Raw genomic sequence first — 26,310 nt, 5'->3', positions numbered from 1 at the left:
CTTTTTTGCGTCATAAAGTCAGTTCCTGAGCTCCGTGGTTTGCCCAAACTGTTGCCAACTGTCAATCGCTCTGGTAAGATCCTATTAAAAGCCCGTTCGCGGGCAACTCTACAGATATCATGATTGGCCAGTCGTGTTATATATATATATATATATATATATATATATAATATATACATATACATGTATATTACTGACAAACTGCTAAGCTCCACATTTTTTCAATTTTTTGCAGGGATTGTACCACCCTCATGTCGCTGGAACACTTTTCACCATGCCTGTCAACTTTCAATAATTTTGGAAGTCCGACCAGGGACTTTCTCAGAGCAAAACAGGTTGCATTGTGAGTAACCAATGCACATTGGTTTGGTGTCAGCCGCACTTTGGAGTTCCAACGTTTTATCCAGTTGAATAGACGCAACACATAAGAAAGGGAATGGAGGTATACTGGGCGCTCTTTATTTCCATGTGTAACGCACGTACATAAAGTTAAGACTAGGTATCAATGTCGGGGACTTGTATTTCTAGTTACTACCGATTCGTCAATAATGGCATCGATACTCGTGAATGCATTTAGGCTATGCTATGCTCGTCGTCAATGTGGCTACCGGAACTGGGCACACCAGCTACAAGCTCATAGTTTAACAAGACATCAAGACCCATTCAGAATATAAATGAATTGGACTGTGTTTATTGGTGTATCCAGTATCCTCGAACACGTAACTATTGTCGCCCTTACGTCAATGAAAGGTGGACACAGATGCTTGCGGGCTTGCTTCGCCATGCGACGGAGCTGACTCATTGTGGTTGAGGCAAGTTGCTGACATGGGTGATTAAGGCAATGGGCTAGGCATATCATGATAATGATTTTAAGACGTGACATCATAAGCAAACGGATATGACGCTAATTCAAGCCCTAGACAAACGCTCGCATAGCGTAAACAGATGCCTCGCCACATCGTCGACCAATCAAACCGATGAGAAAGCACCAAATCGATAAGAAACCAAGCCATGGCGACACAGAAGGACTGCATCGCTACCCGACGTGCAATTCATATTTTTCCTGCGTGGCACTACGGAGAAGATCCGTCACGGCTTTGACGAAAATTGTGCAGCACCCGCTGGCAGCATTTCTCGTTCTTTTCATAGCCGTCTGCTGTTGGCAAGGTACTGTACAAACTTAAGAAGGCCAGGCTGACGTTTTTCGTAATCGCGCCATAAAGACGATCCGGGCATTCGGAAATGAAATCGGTTTTATAACCACTCACGTGGCGTGCAACGTTGAGGGTCCACGCATACATAGTTGCGGCCAAGCCGGTGGGGCATAGCGACTGGAAACCATGCAGGCTGGCGCAAAACCATACATCTGGTGTACTTAGATGTGTGTCTTGGGGGCGATTGTACTATAATATCCACACCCGTGATGCAGAGTCGGCATTCACGACATTTGCTCTTTTGACGTTGTACGATGAATTTTTTAAACGACAAGTATTCCTTTTGCAACCCATCGTTGCTTAACCTCCCCCCCCCCCCCCCCCCACCATCTCCCACGCCTGATAGTCGAGCACAATCGCTAACCGTCTCATTTATCCCACATCCCGCGGCCGTCGTCATTTGAAGACACCTTCCTTCCACGCCCGGCAATATTTGTCGGTTACTTAAGTTGTTCAGCATAGATAATGTCATAGCAGAACGCCATTCAATTGGGCGTTAAGTATCACTTTTTACTTGTCTCAGGTAGAGCACAATGGTGCTCGCGTCTCCAAAAACGTTAGCTTTCCAATTTGATAAGATTCCATATGTGAAGTGTATCCAGAACTCATGTTTCCTATGCATTATTCACATGTTCACGCTTATTAGATCTTAGCTGGTGAGAAGTCACTTTCATGAACGCTCTCATGACGACACTGGGCGTCGTCAGCTTGCGGATGACAGCTCCGCTCGTGCGAGGCGTTCAGGGCTGCTCCTGTGGTTGCCATCGATCACGATCATCACCTGTCAAAGCTTTTTCATTTTCTGCCTCTCGTGGCCAATCTGCCGTCATATGCTCACGGCATCGTTGTTTGCCTTATTTTGTTCACGAATGGGTAGCCAGGGGACGCGTGTCGCTTCCATGACACTTGTACTTTCATGATCCTGAAACTGCGATGGCACCACGTTGGCGTCTGAACAGAGTGTAGGCCTATTAAATCTACGGAAGGTTCAATGGGTCCAGATGCGCTCATTGCGTACTGGTCTGGCAGCTCGTGACTCCCCTTTCCTGGCAGGCTGGTGTTTGAGCTCCCAGCCACGGGTGGGATGATCCCGTCCTTCTCCTTCCGCACCGTCAAGCTGCTGCGTTACGTCACGCCCTACGACTACTTCATCATGGCGTGCGAGTGGATCTTCGTGGTCTTCATTCTCTACTACATTGTGGAGGAGGTCAGCGCAATGACACGGCCCGTCCTACTTCTTCCTCGCATGGAATCGAGTCTTTTCGACCACGCATGCTGGTAACCCCGGTTATCGGTAAGCTGGCCATGTCACAGGGCTAAATAGGTCTGAAGCAAGCTGGAGGTTATGCGCACCAATGGTGGCTGGTAGTTGGCACGTGTCATCTCTCGCAGCGTTGATGGTTGCAGGCATGGTTTGCTCGGCGCCCCTGTTAAGCTTCATGTTGGACGTGTCGTCTCCTTAGGTGCTGGAAGTGCGCAGGAATGAAGTGGTCTTACTTTCGCTCCTTCTGGAACGTTCTTGACATTCTCGTGATTGTGATTGCCATCGTGTGCGTCGCCTTCTCCGTGTACTGCACGACGTCCGTGGATCACAAGATTGCACTGCTTCTTAAAGGTTAGGCCACCCGCGGCATCGAAATGCCATCCCTGTTCTGTTCGTATCGACGCAGCTAGTGAAATCGCCAACCTGCAGATGCTAGCTCTAACGTAAATAGCCTGGTTGAATTGTATATGTATGTGGCAGTAGGAATTAACTTGCGATGAACCACGAGAGCCATGCATAATTAGGTTGTTGCAGTTTTTGTATACTTGCGCACATTTGTACCCTCAGTTGACTATACCCACCAAGTTGTTCTAAACTGCCAAATATATGTTTTTGACGTGTGAAATCAGCCGTCTCTACCACAAAGTGAGTTCTTACTCGTTACGCTTAGCGCCTTATACCCGGCAGACGATATTCGGTACACTAACTTCGAGCACCTGGGCTTCTACCAGACCCAGTTCACAACGGTTTTCGCCATACTCGTGTTCTTTGCCTGGGTCAAGCTGTTCAAGTACATCAGCTTCAACAAGACGATGAACCAGCTGAGCAACACGCTGTCGAGGGTGAGTGCGGCTGTCGCCACTGCATCCTGCACCGGAGCCGCTTGTACGATCTGCACTGTACACTGTCCTGCGGCCTTTCGTGTCAGAAACAAATGTGAAGATCAGACACGGTCGCCTGTTCTGACGCGGCGATTAGCTGATTGAGTCAGCCCTACCGTCAGCCACCAGCGCCCTGAGCGCTGTGTTGGCTGTTAAGTCAAAACAGTGCTGTGAAGTATAAATACGTGACTAGACCGAGCAAAAAATTCACAACCGTGGTGAAATACCCAATTTTAGTGACCGTGTTTAAGCTACACAACTACACAGCAAGACAAGTATTACCGCAGATAGGAGCAGGGGTGGGCAGTTCACACCGACTGTCCTGGCGTATGCTGTGAATCATGACACCAGACTGTCAGCAATCTTACCGATATCTTTTTCGATTTCAGTGTTCTAAAGACATAATGGGGTTCGGCATTATGTTTTTCATCGTATTCTTCGCCTTCGCACAGCTCGGCTATCTTCTCTTCGGAACGCAGGTAACACAGACTTTCTCGCTTTGCTTTATGTTGTCTTCGGCTTACCTTTACATCACCTGTTGAAACTCCGATGCATTGGGTTTCCAGCTATAGTCAAAACCAATCCGTCATGTCATGTCATGCCATTGGGGCTTTACGACGCACTCAGCTGCTGAGGCTATATGGCGTCGCCTGCCTCTCACCCTGGCAGGAAGGGCACCGCGGGGAATCGAACCCCGCGCCTCTGGTTGCCAGGATGCGCAGCGGTTAACGCAGACGCGTTAACCGCTACACTACCGGCACGCTCAAAACCAATCCGAATAATGTTCTTTGGCTACAAAGCACAGCAAGACATTTGGTTGGCATTTGGTTCGTTCAATTTGGCAGGTTCGCGACTTCAAGAGTTTTGGAGATACCACCTTCACATGGCTACCCTGGCCCGACAGATCATGTTTACAAAATAAAACCTGCGTTACGGCGTTCACCACCGCGCTCAATTTTGTCATCAATGTGCTGAAATTGGCACACCGGTGTGATAAACGTAGAAAAATATAATACAGCGCTTTGAATATATTTTCCCAGCAAACCCTTGAGATGACGATATTCTAATGTTTTGGTTCGTTCAATTTGGCAGGTTCGCGACTTCAAGAGTTTTGGAGACGCCACCTTCACTCTGCTCAGAACTATCCTCGGAGACTTCGATTTTCACGAGATTGAAGCTGCCAACCGCATCCTTGGGCCAATATTCTTCCTATCCTATGTGTTTTTCGTCTTCTTCGTGCTGATGGTGCGTAAGTACGAAATTCGTCAGCGATTGGCCATTCATTTCATAAAGCACAGACCGTGCGCACCTGTGCCCGGAAAGATTTTGCCGTGCGTTTGAACTTTGGCATTACTTATCGTCACACTCTTACAAATCTCAGCGTATCCTAGCAGTCAAGGTTTACAATTCTTTGGTTGATTGGAACACCGTTGCATCGTCATCATGTGACGATCATTCCACACTAAAGCAGTGGCCAACCACTTATTTAATGTGTCACGTTTTTGCCGTGCGGTTGAACTTTGGTATTACTTATGGTCACATTCATATAAATTTCAGCGTATCTTAGCAGTCAAGGTTACACGCCTTTGGTTTATTTAAACGCCGTCACGTTGTCATAATGTGGTGATCATTCCATATTAACACGCGCTCGGGTGGGGGTCAAATTGCCCCCCCCCCCACCCCTCGAAGATTTTTCCAGAACGGTTTCCGAATGGCGCGGCTACGCCGCGCCAATTTTTGCATAGCTATAGACAGTTGAAAAGCAGATCGTTTGACATAAAAATTTAGATGTACATGGTAAGGGCGCTGACCTATGGCAGGTCAAAGTCAGGCCATGATTTCAGCGAAGGCAGTTTCTAGGGAATCGTCCAATCTGATACAATAACGGAGTGTTTGACGAAGACATACATTTCTGAGATGGTTTCTTAGGCACTACAAATATTGAATAAGCAAATAATGTTGACCTAAGGTCAGATATCAAGGTCAGACCAAGGTCATAACCACCCTGATTTATTTCTCTAGGGCTTGCTGTATGGGATAGTTTGTGGTGCTGATTTCGAATTTATTGACAGCAAGAACCTTATTATGCATCTTCCATTAACTTCTCAGCGGTCAGAAAAGGCCATTGATCTGAGATGACCCGGGTAGACATTTTGTTTTATGAATATACTGCCTAGCGTAATCATTGTCGCTTATTCAAATGCGAAACTCAGAGCAGTCTTGTATGATTTTGGTCCCATGACCTTCAAAAGGTCAAACAAGGTCACTGACCTCACAAATGGGATTTTGACCTTTTGCTTCGAAACCGTTTCCTAGGTTCTGGGGCACTTTGGAGACCACCTAAGATTTGAGTTTATTTGACCTTATTTGACCTGAAGGTCATAACCTGGGAAGCTCAAACTTTGACTCCAGTGAGTTCACGTACAGGTCAAGATACCCTGCAAATTTGGTGTTTCTATCTAACTTTCTTAGTTCCTGAAAACTCAGGGGGGACAAATTGACCCCCCACCAGAGCGAAGGGTATCTAGCTGGCCACCCTGGCGCGTGTTAAAGAAGTGGCCAACAACTTTTTCTCCGAAGTGGCTTTTAAGCCGCTTTCTACTCCTTTGAAGGCCAGATGTGTCGTTCCATTTTGCCGAAAGTACTGCTGGCTGTCCATGTATCATTTTTCTTTCAAGAGCCGCCCAGGCTTTGTTTAGCGTTTCGGCGCATCTGGAAGAGCTTGTCTCCTGGCAGATGCGTGAAGTGCTCGAAAAAGTCTATCGCGCGCGTGTCATCGTGGCCTGCCAAGAACGGACTACTGAGCCGTTAGTGTTCCTCCACAGAACATGTTCTTGGCCATCATCAACGACACATACAGCGAGGTGAAAAACGATGTAACAGCTCACAAGAACGAGTTTGAAGTCGTCGACTACTTGAGGCGCGGTTACAATAACGTGCTAGGTGAGACCTTGTGTATTGTCTGCAGTGAACAACAGGCGACTAAGAACATTGATAGAGTGTTAATTTGATGGTGATGACCGAGGCCGCCCACTCATTCTTAACTAGAGTTCGTAACTAGTGTACATAACTAGTGTCCGATAGCCCTTGGCGTGCGGCCTTTGTTGTTATGCGATGCTTGTTCACAAGTCATCGCTGGCTCTGCGGTAACCTCTCAGTCGGTTTGTAGAACCAACTGAAGGGATGTTGGTTGATGAAATGGTTTATGTTTTTCGTTCCTACTCATATATTATGAACATAGGCTGCTTAGCTCATATCTCGCTAAATTCAGTTATTCTAAAAAAAACAACTTCCGAACCGCAATCATAGCAAGCTGCATGCAGCCGCGTTTAACCTGTCACAGATTGTGTATGTCTTGTGTAAGGAAACTTTCCGTGTTGAGGACAGAACGGAAACCGTGCCTGTTCGGGCAGGGTTGGGTCACCTTTGCAAACCTCGGCAGCGTTTTACGTGCTGTTAACGGCATCTGACGTAGGCCTACTGAAATTTCAGGCAAGTTGGGCAAGCGTGACAAAATGATCGACATGGAGAACGCTCTCAAGCTGGCTAAAGCAAACAGTGACGGTACTTACCCGTTTGAGGAAATTCGAGAGACCATGAAAACGTAAGTGATCACGACTGACTGCGCCGCGCCGTATTTCGCCGTGGCATACGTGTAACTCAATGACCCAGGAGTGAATGGCCAACATAGTTGGAGTAAAAGAAGGCATATTCCCACTAAGCGCCAGCCAGCGAAGGTCTTTCGCTTTAATGTTGAACGGAGTGTTCCACATTTGTATCGGGCTTTGGACTGAAGCAGGCATATTAAAACCATTCCATGCACTTCACGGCAATATATATATATATATATATATATATATATATATATATATATATATATTCCTTTTTTAGTTCCAGACCTATGTATTCGGCTTAGGTCCAAAACCCTCCGATTCTTGAGGGTTTTGAGTAATAGCATTCACATCTTCGCGGTTTGGCAGTCGCGAAGATGTGCATATTATTTGGTGCCATTTTGTGCATACTATTTCTAGGTCACCCAGGCATGTGTGACGTCATAGCGACGTCATACGAACACCGTCACATCTTAGGCTGTTTTCTGTTCATGATCAAAGAACAGTAGAGTCGCTCATGCAATCGTGCTAGCAATGATGCGGCAAATGGTCCAAGCTTCAGAAGGTTATTGCCTAAAAGTCAGATTAAGCTGCTGAATGCGTATTTCGAACGCGACCGTAAACGTTTTCCGGTCTTGCTGTGGTGCTGTTAAAGAGGCGTTGCTAAGCCGTCCTAGCAGATTTGCTCGGGTGTAGGGAGCGCACCGCAAGCGCTGCGTTTGCGAGGGTGACTGGACGGGGCGAAATCATGTGGCTGCGTTCGCGTAGGTACTTCGTTCCCAGAGTGTAAAAATGTCATCAATTTATACCTGCCGTCACCAGTTTCAGCCCGTACGGCCGGGTTTTAGGGAATTATCGTATTGCCAAAGTCTTGTCAGGCAAAATTATTCCAAACACTTGCTCAAACCAAAATGATTAAAAATTAAGCTCATGCTAGAGTGGCATCCAGCGCACCAGCACCCCAGGCTCAGCATCTCCGGTGTGTAGATATTTGGCCCTGTGGATGGGCTGTTTTTGCCGACAGGCACATTTTGGATGCCTCGCTAGCTACCTATATGGATTCCACATTCCACATGACCTAAGCAGGTTATTGATGAGAAATATTTTTCGAGGTAAATAGCCGAGCTGAAGAAAATGCGGCTTTCGTCATAAAACAAGACAATTATGTCCAGTACATGTTACATCGGAGCTGCCAGCTGGTAGCAGCGAGCAACACCATAACAAAATTATGCATGCATGAAAGGGAGCATGCCACCTGGTCTGTATTTTCGCATTGGAGTTAGATCAGACGCGTGCGATTTGATCGATAATGCCTGTTTTCTCGGAATCTGTCTTAATAGCCCAGCATCTTTATTTGAAGCCGCCACTGCTGCAAGAGGAATCCCATTGGACTTCCTGCTTGAGAGAAAAATAGGTCAAATCCTGGGAGAAACCTGTTGGATGGTGAACTCTGGGTCTTATCTCATGCACCCCCAACCAGGGGTGCATGGAACAGTTAATATAAAAAGTATGCTCCCCACCCACGGACCCACACTGCCTTCGATATCTACAGAGCACGGGTGTCGATTTTCATTCTTTTGTGAGGGCCCCGTATCCCCAATGTTCGCCCCCCCCCCCCCCCCAATGTTGTCTTGGGCCTCCCCCAATGTTTGTGGCTGGAATACTGCAAAAAAGCAGGTAAAAGATGACCGTTACACAAAAACTGTCGTCTTTGATCTTTCATGCGTAGTGGCGTCGCCATGGAGGGTGCAGCGAGACAGCTTGATCCCCGCAGCATCAAAATTATGTCCTTAAATGATTGGCAACTTAGGATAATGGGGTTGGGTAAACCTATGGCGTGTTATTTTTTGTCAGTCAAACATAATCCCAAACGCTTATTCCCGAACATAAACATGACATCGCCGTCAACAATTCACTAATCTCGTAAAGACTTTTATGCCAAACGTCATTTTGTCTGATAACCATGGAGGTCACGATCATAACATTGTTTTACTTCAAACCCGACTTTCCTTACTGTATAGTCTTATGAGAAAATATAATCGGGTAACAGAATGTTATTTCTGGTGCAGCATCGTTACTTCAGGATAAAGGCTAAGGCATGAAATGAAATGTTCCTTATAACAGAAAAAATGCGGGAACAGATTTTTAATTGGATTCCGGGCTGAAAATAAATCGTTGCTTGCACTACGAACACCATCTCATTACTGTAATGAAGGTTTAACGAACCCATAAGGGCCTGAGGCAGGCCGTTATCGAAATAGCACGAAGGAAGCTTTACCGTGCCGTGCGATTCCACAGCATTCAGCTCCCGGTTATCAGGCTGGTACTGCCAAGCCAGCGGCCAAATGGCTCTCTTCGGCGAATCATACACGAACGCTTGTTCTGGAAGGCGAACCCTCCACCACCCGTTTCGCCACATCACGAATGTGGCCAGTATGATTTCATTTGACTTCAGCTCTACCAAATTTGGGCTCCTCCGACGACGATTGGTGTGTATTCGCGACAACATAGCCTTTTTGCGAGCATTTTGAGCACTACAGCTGACGGGTTCGTAGAAAGGCGTTGCCTGTTAGCTGCCACATTACTAACCTTTTTTCTTCAAAGGTATCACCTGTGACCTAGAAATCAGCCATGACTGGCTGAACTCAGATGAATGTATGACATCGTTAATAATAACGCCGGTATTGTTTCGTAGCATTTTAACACCTACTCTTTTTCTACACTTCTTGCGGCAAAAATACAGGGAAGTTTAGTTTCATCAGGAATCTTATGTTCCTTATGTTTTGAATGTTTGGCTATTTTTTTTTTACAATTTCCAGGGAATCTACAGATTTGTTTTAAGTGAAACTTATACACCGCAAGGGGAAAAGTGCATCGCCATGCGCAGCAGCAAATGCTACCATTTAATAATGTCTAATGATATGTGTTTAAATTAAATTATTTCGTATGCTGGCCTGTCATCACTTTGTAATGCTGACAGATAGCCCTTATGAAATTAAAATGTCAAAGTGTCCATGCATCCACTTCATGAACATATAATTATGTCATGCACAACACGTACGCACACGCACAACGTTCAAACGCACAACAATTCAACATTCACACGGGTGGCCGGCTGACTGCGACGCACTCGGTAGGGGAGGGGGTCATTTTGGCCCCTAAGAGAAGAAAACAAAAAATCAGAGACACTAAATTCACAATGTAAGCAAGCCTATGTATGAACGCACTTGTGCTAACTTTTGAGATAGATTAGGTCAAATTACCTGATGACATTTAGGCCAAAGTAGGGCCAAACTCCAGATCGGTATCCAATGTGACTGCAAACCTCCTCATGTGACTGGCGTAGACACCTGCTCTAAGCAAAATTTCACTAGTTGTTTCAGGTCACACCAGCCGAAGCGGCTGCGCCGCGCAGGTAAAAAAGGTTGATATCGGTCATTTTAGGTTAGTGACCTCTTCTGACCTGCACGAGTCCAGATAATATGTCTGCCCGAGCCCCTCATTACTGCATTCTTGGTAGCGATGCTGTGACGTCATCCTGGGACTAATTCATATGGCACCAACGCTACGGCCGCGTGAAAACGCCGTTTTTTTGCGGGCTGGCTTAAACATAAATATTTCCATACACAGATGTTTTTATAACCTAGAACATTCAATGAAGCATTTTAACCTAGGGAAATGACGTTGATTTGCACCAAAGCTACAAGACTATTGCTGAAATGCGCCTACCAGTCTGCCCTTGACAGAAAGATGGGGTAACCCATTCGCCAGTGACCTATCCCGGAGAACTCTAGCCGGAAGTACTTAGAAACAGTCCGTGTTAAAGAGTGCAACAACATAGGGTAGAGATGAGAAACGGCGGCCCAGACGGGCTTGCAGCACCGTGGGACGCGCATTGAGAGGTTAAAATGCACTTCCTGTAGCCTTAAGAGGGGCGTTGCCTGGGTGGATGCAGGGTTGGCTTACCCTATTGGAGGCAGTGAGGGGTGAGCCCCGTGAGCAAGAATGGCGCGCTCTGTCGTAAATGCAGAGCGCGCCATTTTAGTTCAAGATAGCATATTTCCCTGTAAAATGGGACGATTCCTGGCAAGCTTTGCAATTTCTGCCAGTCAAAGGGTGGTGTCCCATATTTTACCTGGGGAATGGTCGTGGGGATATATAAAGGTAGTCGGGGTATCATTCCCTGCGTACCATTTTCACTTAACCCAACCGACATTATGGATCTGCAAGTTAGCCAACGAGTAGTAAGACCATAATAAAGAAACAGCGAAATTTTGGCCCCCTGCTCCCATCACATTACCTTATTTTTACATTTCACTCCATTTACGTACTGCAGTACGACGACAAATGGACGATTATTGCCCATTTATAAACTTAACGTAAACATTTCACATGACAACCATTTATTTACGAATAAATACACATTTCACAAAGAGGCATTGCATGCGAATGTTCAGGCACGTTGACTTCGACAAATATGGCGCGGGCGCTGAACCTTGAAAACATGGTCTAGTGGGATTTATTTCTGGAGGCAGATCGTAGTACTGATTTGTCTTCAGAATGCTTTGAATCCAGAAATGTACAATATGTATTTACATATTGAAATAAAGATGTAAAACAGGATGACTACCCAGTTCATTAGCGAAATCTCCGTTCGTAATCATGCTTCTAGTATCTACCGGCCTTTACGTAGTATCAACCAAAAACCGTGCTACGGACTACCAAACTTAAGTCTCATGGTGACGTCATGTCTGCGGAGCCTTCTCTAGTAGCCTTGTGCCTGCGGACGTCCCTGTGACCTAGAAATTCGAAAGCTGTATCAAAATCTACCTCTTGCTGCACGTTTTTGTGTGTGAAAAAGCAGATTGGGTTTCACCTCGGTCCGACATTTATATTTACTCATAATCAATGGATTTGGTTGCAATCCTAACCTCAACTGGCTAAATGTCTAAGAAACTCCGAGATTTATGGCTTCGTTTAAAGGGAATGCCCCAACTTTTGGGGACATTTCAAAAACATACTCCAGTGAAACCTCAGGATTAATGACGTCTGATAATAGCGCTGTATAGTGTCACTGCAGCATCGTGAAGAAATCATAAGCATACGAATTTTCAATTTTTCGCGTCTAACTTGCGCTGTCAATGTTTTGAAACAGCACTACGCTTCTTCTCTACAGTCGTGACCACCCTCGTCATGACAGCGACCGTACGCATCTCTACTGGTGCGAGTAAAAGACCATTTGTAATTGGCCGAGCGGGCAAAGGCCTGTTACCGAGAAATTGGTTCATTAAAGCTTGAAACGGCGGATCAGGTGGATGCTCCCATTCCCAGCGCCCAAGTGCGCCTCGAAAAGAGGCACGGTGTTAAACGCCAAAGGTGAGAAAACAAAGCTTTATTTAGTTTTTTTTAATTCACGGGATAATAGCTGCACGCTCACATTTTTTTCTCTAAACGATGTTTTTTAAAGCTTCCTTAGCATATATTTCACAAACATTTCCACAAATTTGCGTGTTGCAGACATTTAAGAACATACACGTTGGAAAAAGCGCGGCAAATAAAATGCACTACTTCCATGGCGGTGAGCACGGAGTTAAGTGAGAGTTCTCCCACAGGGTCGGCTACTTTAAATCAAGGTCCTGAGCTATTTAGAAGGATTCCGAGAAACCTGTTACCAGTGATCAAATCGTAAACGTCTTATGTAATAATGAGTGAAAAGTAAAAAAGGTGGGATAATCCCTTTAACATTACGTTGTCGCATTAGCGTAAACGATTCCAAAGGAGTTGATTTTGTTGACAATAATGACTCAACTTCGACATGTCCATGAGGTAGTGACCTGACCAAGGCTATCTAACGAGGTAGAACCGTCCGGTCCGAAAAAGTGGCAACATAGAGCTTGCTTGAGAAAAGAGGTAGTTTGGAAGTAAAGCCTGCATGACGTCAAGTATACCATATTTGATGACGCCAGTGGCACGGAAGCCTCCCAATTAGCCAGCTGACTGTTACACAACCCATTAGTTTGAATAGTGGGCATGTCTTGGTAGCTGTGCGGCTGGCGGTTCCCCGTTGGACTGAGAAGAAATTATCCGTCATTCCGCTATTCGCACACATTTCAGGAATGAGGCAGTGAGTCATGGAACAGTTAAGCCTCATCAGAATGTACGATTTTTGCATGTATGATGCTATAACATGGGTTTATATGTCATGCGGCGTTTGTGGCGTATTGCATTCCATGACCAGGCTTGTCGTTAGATAGCCGTAGACTTGTCTGTGCCGTTTGTGTCTGGTGGCAGAGTTGAACAGCTCAGCTTGCATAATTTACTTTGCCTATAGGTATGATTATATGACCATTTGCAATATTGATTTGCAATAGCTCTCGCTCTTATCACAGTGATGTGAGTGCAGTAGGGTAAGTACAGTGAAGCCCTATGATATTGGCTTTATGATGCTACTGTGAAGTGTTTCTATACATCAGGGTTTGTACACATGTGCATAATAAAATGTGCACAGACCGAGCATTTTAAATGCTACCAATTGTTCAAGACAAACTGCTCAGGAGATCTCTCGTACGAGGCGTAGTCATGGTAACTGGGCACAACCCACTGATATAAAGAGCCAAGCAACTGCGACACGCGATGCGCTACAAACGCCGCATGACGTTTAACCCCTAGTTATGTACACCCCAGGGAAGAATATAAAATTCTGATGAGGTCAAACTATTCCGAGATTCAATCTCCCTTCCAGAATTGTGTTTGCATGAAAAAACCGTGGACCACTCATCAGAGTCCAACCTGGGAAGCGCCAGCCGCACGCCCCCAAAACATACTCACCATTCAAACTAGTGGGTTGTGTAGCAGTCAGCTGGCTAATTGAGAGGCTTCCGTGCCACTGACGTCATTAAATATGGTATAGCTTGACGTCATGCAGGCTTTGCTGCCAAACTACCTGAATTCTCACGCAAGATCGATGTTGCCACTTTTTGATAGTGTTAACCGATACGGATGACACCCCCCTGATTAGCACAAGGCTATCTGGCCTGACCATGTGTATATAGCTTCATATACCTAACGATCCGTTAGCTACTTGTTTTCAGCTATGCAAAGTTTGGCGCGTCGTAGGGGGCGTCAAAACTTTGCCGCTAAAGGGAATGTTTCGGGCTGGAAGAAGATGAAGCAGGTATCAGACATGATGGAACAAGCTCACTTATAACTATTGGTATACTTTTAAGTGGGAAGGGCTGCTCTAGACAGCACAACTCTTTGTTCTTTTTAAATATGCCACTCAATGCGTCATGGTTTGAGTACGCCATCGCACCATACACAACATTGACTGAAAGCCGCTTTACGGCCGTTATATCTGGAAATCGTGCTCACGAGTGCCAGACATGGACGCCTTGACAATTATATTTTTCTTAGCCTTGATCCCCGTATGGCTTGTGGAGTGGCCGGATTTGAATGGCGTTATCATGACGCGGTCTTTAAGCTCAAGGCTGTGGGTCGTAAAAAGAACATGGCCGTGCGCTACATCAGAAGGCCTTCATTATGGCTATTTCAATTCAAAACCCCAAACAAATGCGGAACACTCTCGCCATCCATGACCGTTGCATGCACTCTCTGTGGCATTAGCTGTCATTAGATATAGGCTGCACTTTTTCTTAAATAAATGCAAAGCCGCCGGTCCCAGCATGTGCGTCGCTTTTAATGCCCGTTGTCGGCTCTTACTGTGCGACGTATTTTTCCTCTCGTGCTCAGTCACCCACTGGCGTACGTCCTGTTTTACATACCGCTGGCATACGTCATCCACTGGCGTATGTACCTGCCTGAGATGCTACCTATCACATCGCAAGTACCTACATCGTACACGAGCGACTATCCTCCAAGCTGTACGAGCTGTTGTGACTCACCCACCGCTGTCGTCGTGAGCTGCAACTTATCGACAGCTGTTGGTAATGAGGGACGCGGCTTAGTCCTGCTTGAGTCACGCCTCCCTCAATCCTCTGTCACGCATCTCTGGCGCTCCCCCAATCCTCCCTCCGCATCTCTGGCGCCCAGGTGCAACTTCTCGGATGGCGAGGTGGACCTGTTCTTCGAGCACTACGACCTACACAAGCAGGACGCACTGGATGAGAGTACGCGGCGTCTGAGGGACGAGCAAGGGAACCAGAATCCACCATTGGACAGTGAGTGAGCCGGGCTCGATCCCGGTCTACCTCCGTGGGCCTGGCGTTGATACTGGGCGGCCAGGTTGTTAGGCCGTTGCCACGCTAGCATTTACACGTCACGTGGAAGTAATGATGATAACGTCTTGCTAGTGTTAGCCATGCCAATGGAAATGGCTTTTACAGGGGTGGGCGGTGCACCTATAAAATTATGGATGCCTATAGATAGTTGCATAAGTTGGGTGGGTGGGGGTGGGGGGTGGGTGGGGGGGGGAGGGGGGGGGGGGGCACGCTCTCAGCAAAATGGAAGCCGCTGGGGCGACTCTCTCACGCAGCTCTCCAGCTCTCGGCGGGCTTGATATTACCGGACGACTTTACCGCCTGGCCTCGTTTGGCTGAAACTTTGAGGACTGTGTGCATAGCGAGCGCTGCTGTGAATGAGGTGACTGCTGCCGTGTAATGAACTACTCCAGGTTCCGCCCCCCAAGGTGCCCAGTTACCTCCAGCTCTGGTGCCGCACAGTACCGAGAGATCCGAAGCTGCCTCCCCGATTGCACTGGTCCGTTTGATGCGCTCGAGTTAATTTAGTGCCGCATGCCAGAAGAGTGTATACTTTTTGTATACCATCGAAACCTTGTATGACGTTTAACCTGAGGTAGCCAGTCTGCAGCTGTAATGTGATGTGATGTAACTATTTCTTGACCTTTCTGTCCTTACAAGCTTTGAGGCCTCGTTGAGCGTTGGAATGAGCCCTTAATTAAAATATAAGTGTGTTTTGAATGTCGCCATTTCCTCGCAGAAATGTGTTGCACATGTGCTTTCAGCTAATTGGGGCGGTGTTAAGTACACACGCTAAGGGCGTCATGCGAACGCCACCTTTGTCGGCAGCCGCGGCCGGCCACGTGGTGTGAAGCTGCTGGCGTCGGTCAGGTCGGCCTGTGTGCAGACCCAGGCCGGGCCAGTAGTCTGGACCTGACTCTGAGCGTATGGGGATGGAATGAATATATCACCATTAACGTTCAAGTGCTCGGGACGATTGCATGCGTCAATTAAGTTTGTTCTCAGCATGACTATCCATGCTCTTATTTTTCCAAATGCGTCGGTCTGATGCGGCTGCTGGGCCAGCTGGTATGGGCATCATCTGGGTTTTGACCTGTGTGTATGCATGTTTCGCAATTAGAACATTTTAACTTTTTGTTTTCATGCAAAACGCTTATCCGACCGGCTGAGTGCTCACTGCCAGGGGCATTTCATGATGAGTACCTTTATTAAGTATCATATGGAATTCGGCCGTGGTGAGGCCGGGACCTGAACCCAGCACAGAAACATCCAGAGATGAGCACTGGTGTAACTTTTCAAGAACTGCACTTGTCATCGTTAAGCACTGCATGGACCACGGTCGGTTTATACAAATATATTAGGTCTCAGGAGCTTTAAGACAGGGCTAGCCCGGACCGGGGCGGACCACGTAGGCTGGCAATTTTTGTCAGCTGAAGCAAAACTCGCCGTGTCTGCGGACTCCCTGGTACTTAAAATGAAAGCGTTCGTCCGCGCGTATGTAGGTATGCTCGATATCTATCATGTGGCAACGACTTGCCTAAGGATGAGGAATGTGAGACATCGGGTGATTTTATAGGCAGAATGAGGCTTTTATGGACGTAAATTTCATTTAAAGGGGCCATTCCACCTTTTGAGCAATTGTGGTTAACATGACATCTGGCAAAACAAAGTTTACATGCAACGCTCCGGGTCATTTGAAACGTCAAAAACGTCTATAAAAACTACAGTATTAGAAGCAAGTGCAGGACCCATTACTTCATCATTTGATTGCGTCACAAAAAATATTTTTGTACATCAGTGGTACGTAAAATATACAGGGAAGCATGCGTGTTAATCTTAAAAGCAGGATGATTTTTGAGAGGCTTTGCTGCCAGTCGGTAAGCATTAAAACATGTGGTTCTATGTGGTTTCGAATGCCACGTAATTACCGACACGTCACTACATATCCGCTAAGTTGGTAACTCCAGTGCGCGCAAAGCATGAACTGAACCCGGAGCGGGAGTAGATTTTTCATTTTGAATTATCATGCCGTTGTGCTAAGCACATGAGGTCCTATCTGGCGTGTGGCGCCTTGTGAAGCGTAAATTTTACAAAATCTTTTAAAAAATATTGGATAGATAACGCTGTTTTGTAGTGCTGAAATAAACACCATGTACAGAGGCTAAAGCTAGAGATGGCAGTGGATAGCCATTGTCGTTTGCCGTCGTGCAATGACAGTTTCAGGCCTATTTTTCTTATTCCCATCTCTTCGGATGAGTATAATAATGTGTTCATGGGCTCGTAAATTCGAGACGGATATTTGATGGGCTGGCGGACTGCTGAAGTGCAGGGCCTGTCAGTCAAGATCTGCACGGGCCACGCGCTACACGGGACCACGTTAGCATAGTAGTGCTTGGTGTGTACGATATGCTGGGAGTTGTATAATGGTGTGATAAAACATGACATGAAAATAAACAAGGATACCCATTCTTCCCTTTACCTTCAGTTGACCGCCTGCATACCATCGTGTTCGGTGACATATCCCGGGAGGCGGCCGCTGCTCAGCTGCGCGACTCTGCTGCGCCTGCCGAACACCATCGGGGAGGGGAGGGTGATGGCGATGAGGAACGAGAAGAATACTCGTCAGAGTCGATGGACGATGAATATTACGATGACTTCGACGATTACGGTAATGCATCCCTTGATTCTTGTCCTTCTTACCTGAGCTGTATGACGATTTGGGGTGCTCCAACCCCCCCCCCCCCAAATGAATTGCGGCAAGTCCGGAAAGAAGCCGTCTTTGGCGTATTTTGGGGTAGGGTTAGCCATCTTGCACTCCCCAGCATCTTACCTTGCGAAACTGCACCCCCGGTCATGTCCCTTTTTAGTCAGACCTCAAGACACCTGCCAGGCCCCTGGCTCCTGTTCACCTGGCCCATGTCCTTTGACCTTACCCCGACCTGCAGATGACATTGAAAGACGGGCGTCCAGTCGCCGATCTCGGCCGAGTAACGCCTACGGGGGATACGGCGGCGTCAGTCCAGAACAATTTGGGGCGTGAGTGTGCCTGTCTCTTGTTTTAAGATGCATTCCGAACCTTTTGATTTGATAGACACACGTGATTAGTGACAGCGCTAAGCAATGCTTGTTATTTACTCCTGACCCTAGGCCAATAAATGCATCGCTTCTCTTTTGATCTGTCACAGCTCACAACTTCTAGCTGACAGCCACTTAACCTTGGCCACAGACTTACCCACCGGGTGGATCAGATGGAGCTTACCATCAACTCTGTCTCGGCAAGGGTCGAAGCCATGATGGGGAGACTGGAAGGCGAGCATGGATCCCAGCGTGCGACACAGGCGATGGGTGAGAATTGAGGGCTTTGCCCAGCCAATCCCGTCCCTTTGAGAGTCCCTGCGCACGTCTGGTGGCGCAAGAGGTGTCGTTTCGTTGTTTTCCATCTTGTCGACTATATTTTTATGTGCAATATCGGGTTCCCAATTGCTTACTCGCGGTTTGATTCGAAATTTGGTGGCACTGTTCGGTCTTTTTGAATGGTATTCACGGCGGCAGATTCCTCGCCAATAACAGACCGTGCCACGTCTGTGAAGTATTGCGCGTCGCTGCGCCGCCCCGATACACGACTGTACCGATCCTTTTGTTTTATTATTTGGGCCCTGCATAAAAACACTCTCCTATAGAGCCACCCCCTCCGAAATAATTTGCTCGGTAAATCCACCGCAAAATATGCCTGATGAGAATTGTGCACCCTGGTGCACAATGTTATGCAGTGCACATTGTTTGCATTTAATCGAGCGCATTATGCACTGTAGTGCGCTGGCTTGCAAAGCAAACCAGTATGTAGTGTACAACAAATACGTTTAACGTGCAATAAACACGTTTGTACAATAAACACGTTTGTCAGCCCTCATCGACCGGCTTGTTTGCTTTTGTCCTCCGACCCAAACGGATGAACTTCTGCTTCGATCTGGCCTTTTGACCTTTGGACCTCTTAAATATTAAACAGCTCCCAACACATCGATTGCTGTCCAGTTTTGCTTGGCTCCCATGCTGTCGGACGGCGGAACAAGGCTCATCTGTCAGGTAAAATACCTAAATCCTCTCGTATTCCGCATCAGGGCGTAACGTTGCACCTCGCTGTGCAACGTTACTCTAGGCAACAACTCATGCACGTTTTCTTGGTTGTACTCTGAATTTGGCAGGTAACCTTGCACACGTCATACATACTCCGTGTCCCATGCGACTGTTTCCTTCCCAGCTGCCGGTCCTGCAGCTCCTGAGCTCGCCGCCTACTCACCGGCCACGGAGGCGGCCCCGAAGAATCTCACGTCCTATCGACCAGCGGCCGGTGCTAAAGCTCCCGAACCAGGCGCCCTCCCACATGTTCCGAAAGCATCCCAACAAGTTTCCTCAGCCTACGGACCAGCGGCTGGCGCCTCAGCCGCAGAGCCGCGCACCTTCCCCCCGGCCGCAGAGATAACTCGGCAGGTTCCCTCAGCCTTCGGACCAGCGACTGGTGTCCAGCCGCCGCCTGTATCCGGCGCCGATTCAGTGCCGAGAGGCGGCGCCGGCAGCAACGTCTGACCACTGCCTAAGGTTAAAATACGCCCACAGCTGTGACCGATCATCGCTCCGTTTCTTAGCTGTCGCCACGATATGGCCGCGGACTGGCGCGGCCTGGTTTCTATTTCATCCGATTCATTCGTCCACTCTGGAAGGTGTCATATTTATGTTCATCATGCTCACTTTTGTGTCACTTTTGCGGAATGAATTCCCCTCACCAGGTTAAAGGTGAAAGTCATGCAAAACGTGGTACCCTGGAATTTATTTGCTTACCCGATAAATCCAGCTAAATGACACCGTATAGATGCGTGTGATGTCTACTGTCGTCACACCTGTAGAAGCTAGCTTTGAAGGTCAAAGCTTAAGGTTAAGCAAAATGGCGTGCCCAGGAACTGATTTTTTTTAAATACAACATATGGGTACCATAACGATGCTCGTGATTTCTTCTGAAGCCGCTATTGCAAAACCTAACTCAAAGTCAACGGTCAAGGTCACACAAAGCACAGTAAGTGGCAATTATTCGTTTACAGAAGAAATGCAGTGTTGAGTCGATATTGCACATTATGCGCATTACCATCATACCCACGGAGTCGGATTTCGCTGGTAAACGAACAAACACCCGGGTATCACGCTTTGCTTTGGAATTTGACCTTAAGTGTTAAGCTTGCGAATTTGACGAAAGAAGACCTGACGAGCATCATTGGACATGGTGAGCATAGTAGACGTGGCGACCATCATTATGACGCCCATTTGATGTTTTTTTTAACGAACGAATGTCATGCGCAATGGGTGACCTTCACCTTTGGTCTTGAATGTTAGTTTATTGAAGGTGTGATGAAAAAGAAGATCACGAGCATCACTAAGATGCTCATATGTTTGGGTTTCTTTGACAAACGAATAAATAGCAGGACGTCGCGTTTTTCCACGATCTTGATTCGTTACCTCGAACGTTGGCCCATTTTGTAACATTTCTTTTATTGCACAAAAAGTTGCTTGAAGAAAGCGGAAATTGCTAGTCTCACTATGACAGCCATCGTTTATGCGGATGTGTTCTACATAGACGAAGAAATGCCAGGGTGCCGCTTTTGCATGACCCAAACATATGGCCTTTAACGCTAGGTCTGCAAATATGACAAAACTTGACATGACGAGGATCCCTATGATATTTATTTTGTTGGATTTCTCTTTAAAGTGAATGAATGCCAGAGTACCGCAATTGGCATTACCTTGTCCTTTCACCAAAATAAGTTTGCTTTCGCAGGTGTGACGAAAGTTTACATCACAAGCATCACTCTGATATCCATTCCGTTGCATTCGTTTGGTAAACGAATGAATTCCAGGTTACCGGGACTTGGCCGACTCTGACCCTTGGACTCGAAAATTAGTTTAGAAAACAGGTACTACGAGCTTCACTTTAATGCCCGTGTTTTTTGCATGCTATGAAAAATGAGTCAATTCCGGATGCTGCGCTTCTGGTGACCTGAACTTTGGTCTTGAAAGTTAGCTTTTGCAGATGTGATAAAAGCAGACGACATTAGCATGATTCATATGCCACCCTTTTTGTCGCCGTTGCTTCAAAACCGAAGAAAATTCAGAGCTTCCCGTCTTTTGTGACCTAAACCACTGATAACATTGAACATCATGATCAGCAATATGACACACATTTCGTACGTTTTGTTGTTGTTGATAAACCAAGGCATTCCAATGTACCACAGTTTTGACCGTTCAGTGATATGTAGAGGTCAAAGTTAGTGACGTAGAGAAAAAGATTGCATGTTTACGAATAGCTTGATCGTGGTAACTCATGGAAAAATATAACATAGATCGGAGTTCGACGCTAAGCTAGAATACGAATACTACGCTAGCATGATGGACATGGCTTTGACTTGGTTGAAAACGGTGCAAACAGAGACAGTGCATTTGCCATGTGAACACGTGTGTCGATACTCGAAAGTCAATAACTGACATTTTTCATCGTGCCATGCGTGGCGATAGATTCCTGTAGCATTATGCTGTAATGGGCATAATTAACATCCGTCATCACCCCAGCTTACCGACAGGGTAGTGAGGGGCCCGCTCCCACTGTCCTGACTCCATGCCGCTGTCTGGCAGGAGAAGCATCGCGGCAAGTCCACTGGAGCAACGTGACTGTCGGTACCCTTGGGCGACGCTGAGATCGTGACCCCTTGACCCGAAAGTGGTGCTTGCTAGCCTCCAATAGAGCGACCTTGTGGTGTGTGCGTGGCGACTAACTGTAACAGGGCTCGTTTAGGAGGAAGACACCTGCTTTACATGCCTCTGAGGGTTATGTTTACACGTGGACCACGAAATCAAGGGTATGTTCGATTATGGTGTGCATATTCGCGTCATCTATCGCGAAGCAGTTGTAATTACGCGCTTCGTTTTCGTGGTAACAGAAGAGGCGGGCCCGGTCCTCAAATGTAATGTGTAGTTCATATGAGCGGAAGGTTTCGCCTTTCGGTCTTGTTCTTAAAGACCCTTAAATATATGCTTCCTTGCATTGCTCGATCTCTTTGGCACTGGAGAACCACCCCACCTTCTCAATGTGGTGAGATATTTTTGAAGCACACAGTGCGGTCGCCAGATGCCAGACGCACTGACTCTCTTGTAAATACATTGCTGGCGGTCACCCCGCTGTAGCTGAAGCGTGTGCTTCATGTTTGTGGGATAGATCTTTGAAAAATATTTAGTAAACCATCGGTGTACAGCACAAGAATATCGGTAGAGGATGAATCAGATAACTTTGATCAACTAGTTAAATCACAGCGCATTGGTTTGATCATCCTATGCGTTGTTCAAGGTTAAACGCCAGCACAAATGTAAAAAACGATTTAGGGTATTGTTACCGCGGTACTGATGCTGTTTTGGATCTGAAGCATGAACAGGTTAATTCCCCGGCAGACAGTATGTTGATCCAGCGGGATCTGAGCATGCCACTCAGTCACGGGACACTTCAGGAGCAGTTGGGGAAGGAGTTTAGCCCGCAGGGAACGAATTAACAGCCACCAGCAAAGAACCGCACTGGAAAGCGCGTCACATTGGGGAAGCGACACAGATGACACTGGCATCAAGCCCCGCAAGTATATTTAGTAAATACGTCGAACCAACATGTCTCACCGTGCTAAAATACTTAGAAATCCGGGATAAATCAAGATAATGAGCAAGCAAGCAATATATGCAGGAATAAGCACATGAAATGACAGTAGAATATGAGTAATGATCACATGCAAATATGAGTTTCTAAGGTGCCAGCGTTCGTGCACATCGGCCGTTTTAGTGGGTGGAACGACAATCCAACAATAACCGTGATAACTCCAAGTTGGTACAGTGCTTGTGAAATGTAATGCATGTTAAGTATACATTTGAATTGAACTGACCATACATTAATCATATACGTGATCATCGCTAAATAACATGCATTTTTAATGAATTTTCGGTCAAAGACCTTGCTTACGTACCCGAAAAGATCGTGTCATACAAATGTCATAATGCTTGGACCTCGCAGATATAAAACGGACACCGGAGTATGCAACCCAAAGCATAAAGCTTGGTGGAAAAAGGAATGCGACAAACATCATGATCTACAGCGAAATATCGCTTCTGTACTGCGATGGTGATCCGAACAAGTGAACGAGCATGGTGGGCAGGAATGTTGTTAAAGGGCCTTGATGCAACCCGAGGCCCTAGAACAGAGATGCAACATATTACATGGCCAGCACATGGATGCAACCCAGTGCTGACAGCGTTTTTTCGTGGGTTTTCCTTAACACGCGTTTAAATGACACCAATTGCCCACACTTTAGCTGAGCGAATTATAAGAAATCGCAGGCGATAGAACACCTTAACTTTGCACAGACGAAGACCACATGGTTCTCCAGGATGGAATATTTCCATTTAGCAGGGATTTTGGTTTGCGTGTGTAATTAATTCACACCTTTTACGGTTAGGGTGGCCTTTCGCCTTTTTGCAAAATCTTAACAGTCAAGGGGTTCCACTGTGCCGAATCTCATAATTTTGGTGCGCAGGAGGAACGGTATCACTATGGGATGGTCTCAGGAATCTTGTATTTTGCGTCTCGAACGTCATCGTTAAACCGTAGCCAGATAGGCGTGTATGGTTCCTCAACTTACGAAATACTTGCGCCCCTGCCATCACATATCAAACACCTTTTATACATGATACGCTACACCAGACGTCAGGCATGTACGCACTTTTCAAACCTGACATGTGTGAAGGGTCAGTGTATTCGGTGCGTAAGCTGCACAGCTGCCCAGTTTCCGCTGATGTTCTGCGCGTCCGGCTGCCGCTGTCACGCTTCCTCACTAGAGCAAATTTTTAATGAGGAGCCCATTGGTCAGACACACACATGTGAGCCACTGGGACAGGAGGAAGCGTGTAACCGAGGTATTGGCGGGCTGGTAGATGGTCCCGGTGTGTGTGTGTGTGTGTGTGTGTGTGTGTGTGTGTGCGTGTGTGTGTGTGCGTGTGTGTGTGTGTGTGTGTGTGCGTGTGTGTGTGTGTGTGTGCGTGTGTGTGTGTGTGTGTGTGCGTGTGTGTGCGTGTGTGTGCGTGTGTGTGTGTGTGTGTGTGTGTGTGTGTGTGTGTGTGTGTGCGTGTGTGTGCGTGCGTGCGCGCGCGCGCGCCATCGGGCTTCACTCGGCTGCTGAGGTCTTACGGCGTCGTCTGCCTCATACCCTGCCAGGAAGTGCGGGCACCGCGGAGAATCGAGCTTTGCACCTCTGGTTTCCAGGAAATGTTGAGATTGCTGATTGAAAAGCACGCATTTCCCCTACATTACATCGAAAATCTTCGTGGGGGGACAAACAAAACTCAGCAAGCTTGGATCAAAAATATTATAAAGTCTAGTGCCTAGATCGTGACTGGTGTGTGGCGTCTGGAGAGGGTCGGTCCGACGTTGGCGCCCCTGGCTTGGGTCCAGGTGGAACAGCTGGTGGGAGAGAGGTACGTTCTTAAAATGTATAGAGCCCTTTACAACCAGGTCAGCCCACAGACGATTCGTCGTCGATTCGTGTTTGTCCCCCGATCTGCGGTATTTCGCCGGGCCACCCAGTCATCCGAATCCGGAGCTCTAGAACAACAGAGGTGCGGGCTCTCGGTCACACAGAGAGGGGGGGGGGGGGGGGGTTCGCTACCGTGCTGCCACCTCGTGGAACCAGCTACCTCCAGCCGTGTCTGAGCGTCACACGCTGTCCGTGTTTCGTGCGTCGCTGAGAGCACTGAGGGCCTGAGAGCCGATCGCTCTGTGGCTGTCGGCATTGGCTTTTCGCAAACTCCACTTACACAACAGTGTTAACTAAGAATTTTTGAATCTCAGCTTCACTTACAATGCGTGTCTATCATATATGCAGATTGTTCCCATGCCTTTTGCCGCTATGCCATCCTGATGCGTGCCTGCCTTGCCTTATAACTTTGTTTTACACCCTGTGCAAGATGAAGCTAATCATGAAAAGCATGCTGCATCCGTGGGTTAAATATTCAATACAATACAATACAATACAACGGGTAATATATCGGGGGCAAATCTATCCTACTAAATTCGTAACATAAACGGTGTAAGCGTGTTACGAAGGTACAAACATCAACAATGTAATCCCTCACCATATCGGCGAAGCAAGAATGAGACTGCCCGGATAGGGAGGCGGCACAAACTTCGGCTCACTGGACTTGGCTTATTTTCCAGTTGCGATGCACCAATAAATTGCATGGAACGAGTGCAGCTTTTCAGTGCTGGTGAATCGTGACTGTTGAATGAATCACGACGGCCGGGTGAATGACAATGGCTGGGTAAATCACGACGGCTGGGTGAATCACGACGGTCGGGTAAATCACGACGACTGGGTGAATCACGACGACCGGGCAAATCACGACGGCCGGGTAAATCACGACGGATGGGTGAATCACGACGGCCGGGTGCATCACGGCGGCTGGGTGAATCACGACGGCCGGGTAAATTACGGCGGCTGGGTGAATCACGACGGCCGGGTAAATCACGGCGGCTGGCTGAATCACGACGGCCGGGTAAATTACGACGGCTGGGTGAATCACGACGGCCGGATAAACCACGAATGATGGGTGAATCACGACGGTCGGGTACATCACGGCGGCTGGGTGAATTACGACGGCCGGGTAAATTACGACGGCTGGGTGAATCACGACGGCAGGGTAAATCACGACGGTTGGGTAAATCACGACGGCCAGGTAAAGCACGACGGCTGGGTGAATCACGACGGCCGGGTACATCATGAATGATGGGTGAATCACGACGGCCGGGTACATCACGACGGCCGGGTAAATCACGACGGCTGGGTGAATCACGACGGCCGGGTAAATCACGACGGCTGGGTGAATCACGACGAAATCGGAAGCCGTGTTGCGTAACGCCGACGTTCTGCACGATCTTAATTAACCCCGACAGACTACATATGTCTTTCACGGCAGGTGAAACGATCCCAACTACATCCAATCATAAGGGCGCTTTGATGCCTGCAATGTCGACGTCTTAACGGCACAGCCAATGCT

At 47.3% G+C, this 26,310-nt stretch overlaps 1 pseudogene; it reads left to right on the top strand.

The window, feature by feature from the left end:
• Positions 1 to 21,433, top strand: part of LOC119112365 (polycystic kidney disease 2-like 1 protein) — a 45,020-nt pseudogene extending 23,587 nt beyond the window's left edge.
• The last annotated feature ends 4,877 nt before the right edge of the window (positions 21,434 to 26,310 follow it).

The sequence above is a fragment of the Pollicipes pollicipes genome, unplaced genomic scaffold (assembly GCF_011947565.3).
Source record: "Pollicipes pollicipes isolate AB1234 unplaced genomic scaffold, Ppol_2.1 Scaffold_7261;HRSCAF=8764_pilon_pilon_pilon, whole genome shotgun sequence".
NCBI classification, from domain to species: domain Eukaryota; kingdom Metazoa; phylum Arthropoda; class Thecostraca; order Pollicipedomorpha; family Pollicipedidae; genus Pollicipes; species Pollicipes pollicipes.
The sequence above is the reverse complement of the archived record's forward strand: the minus strand, read 5'-3'. Positions and strand labels throughout refer to the sequence as shown.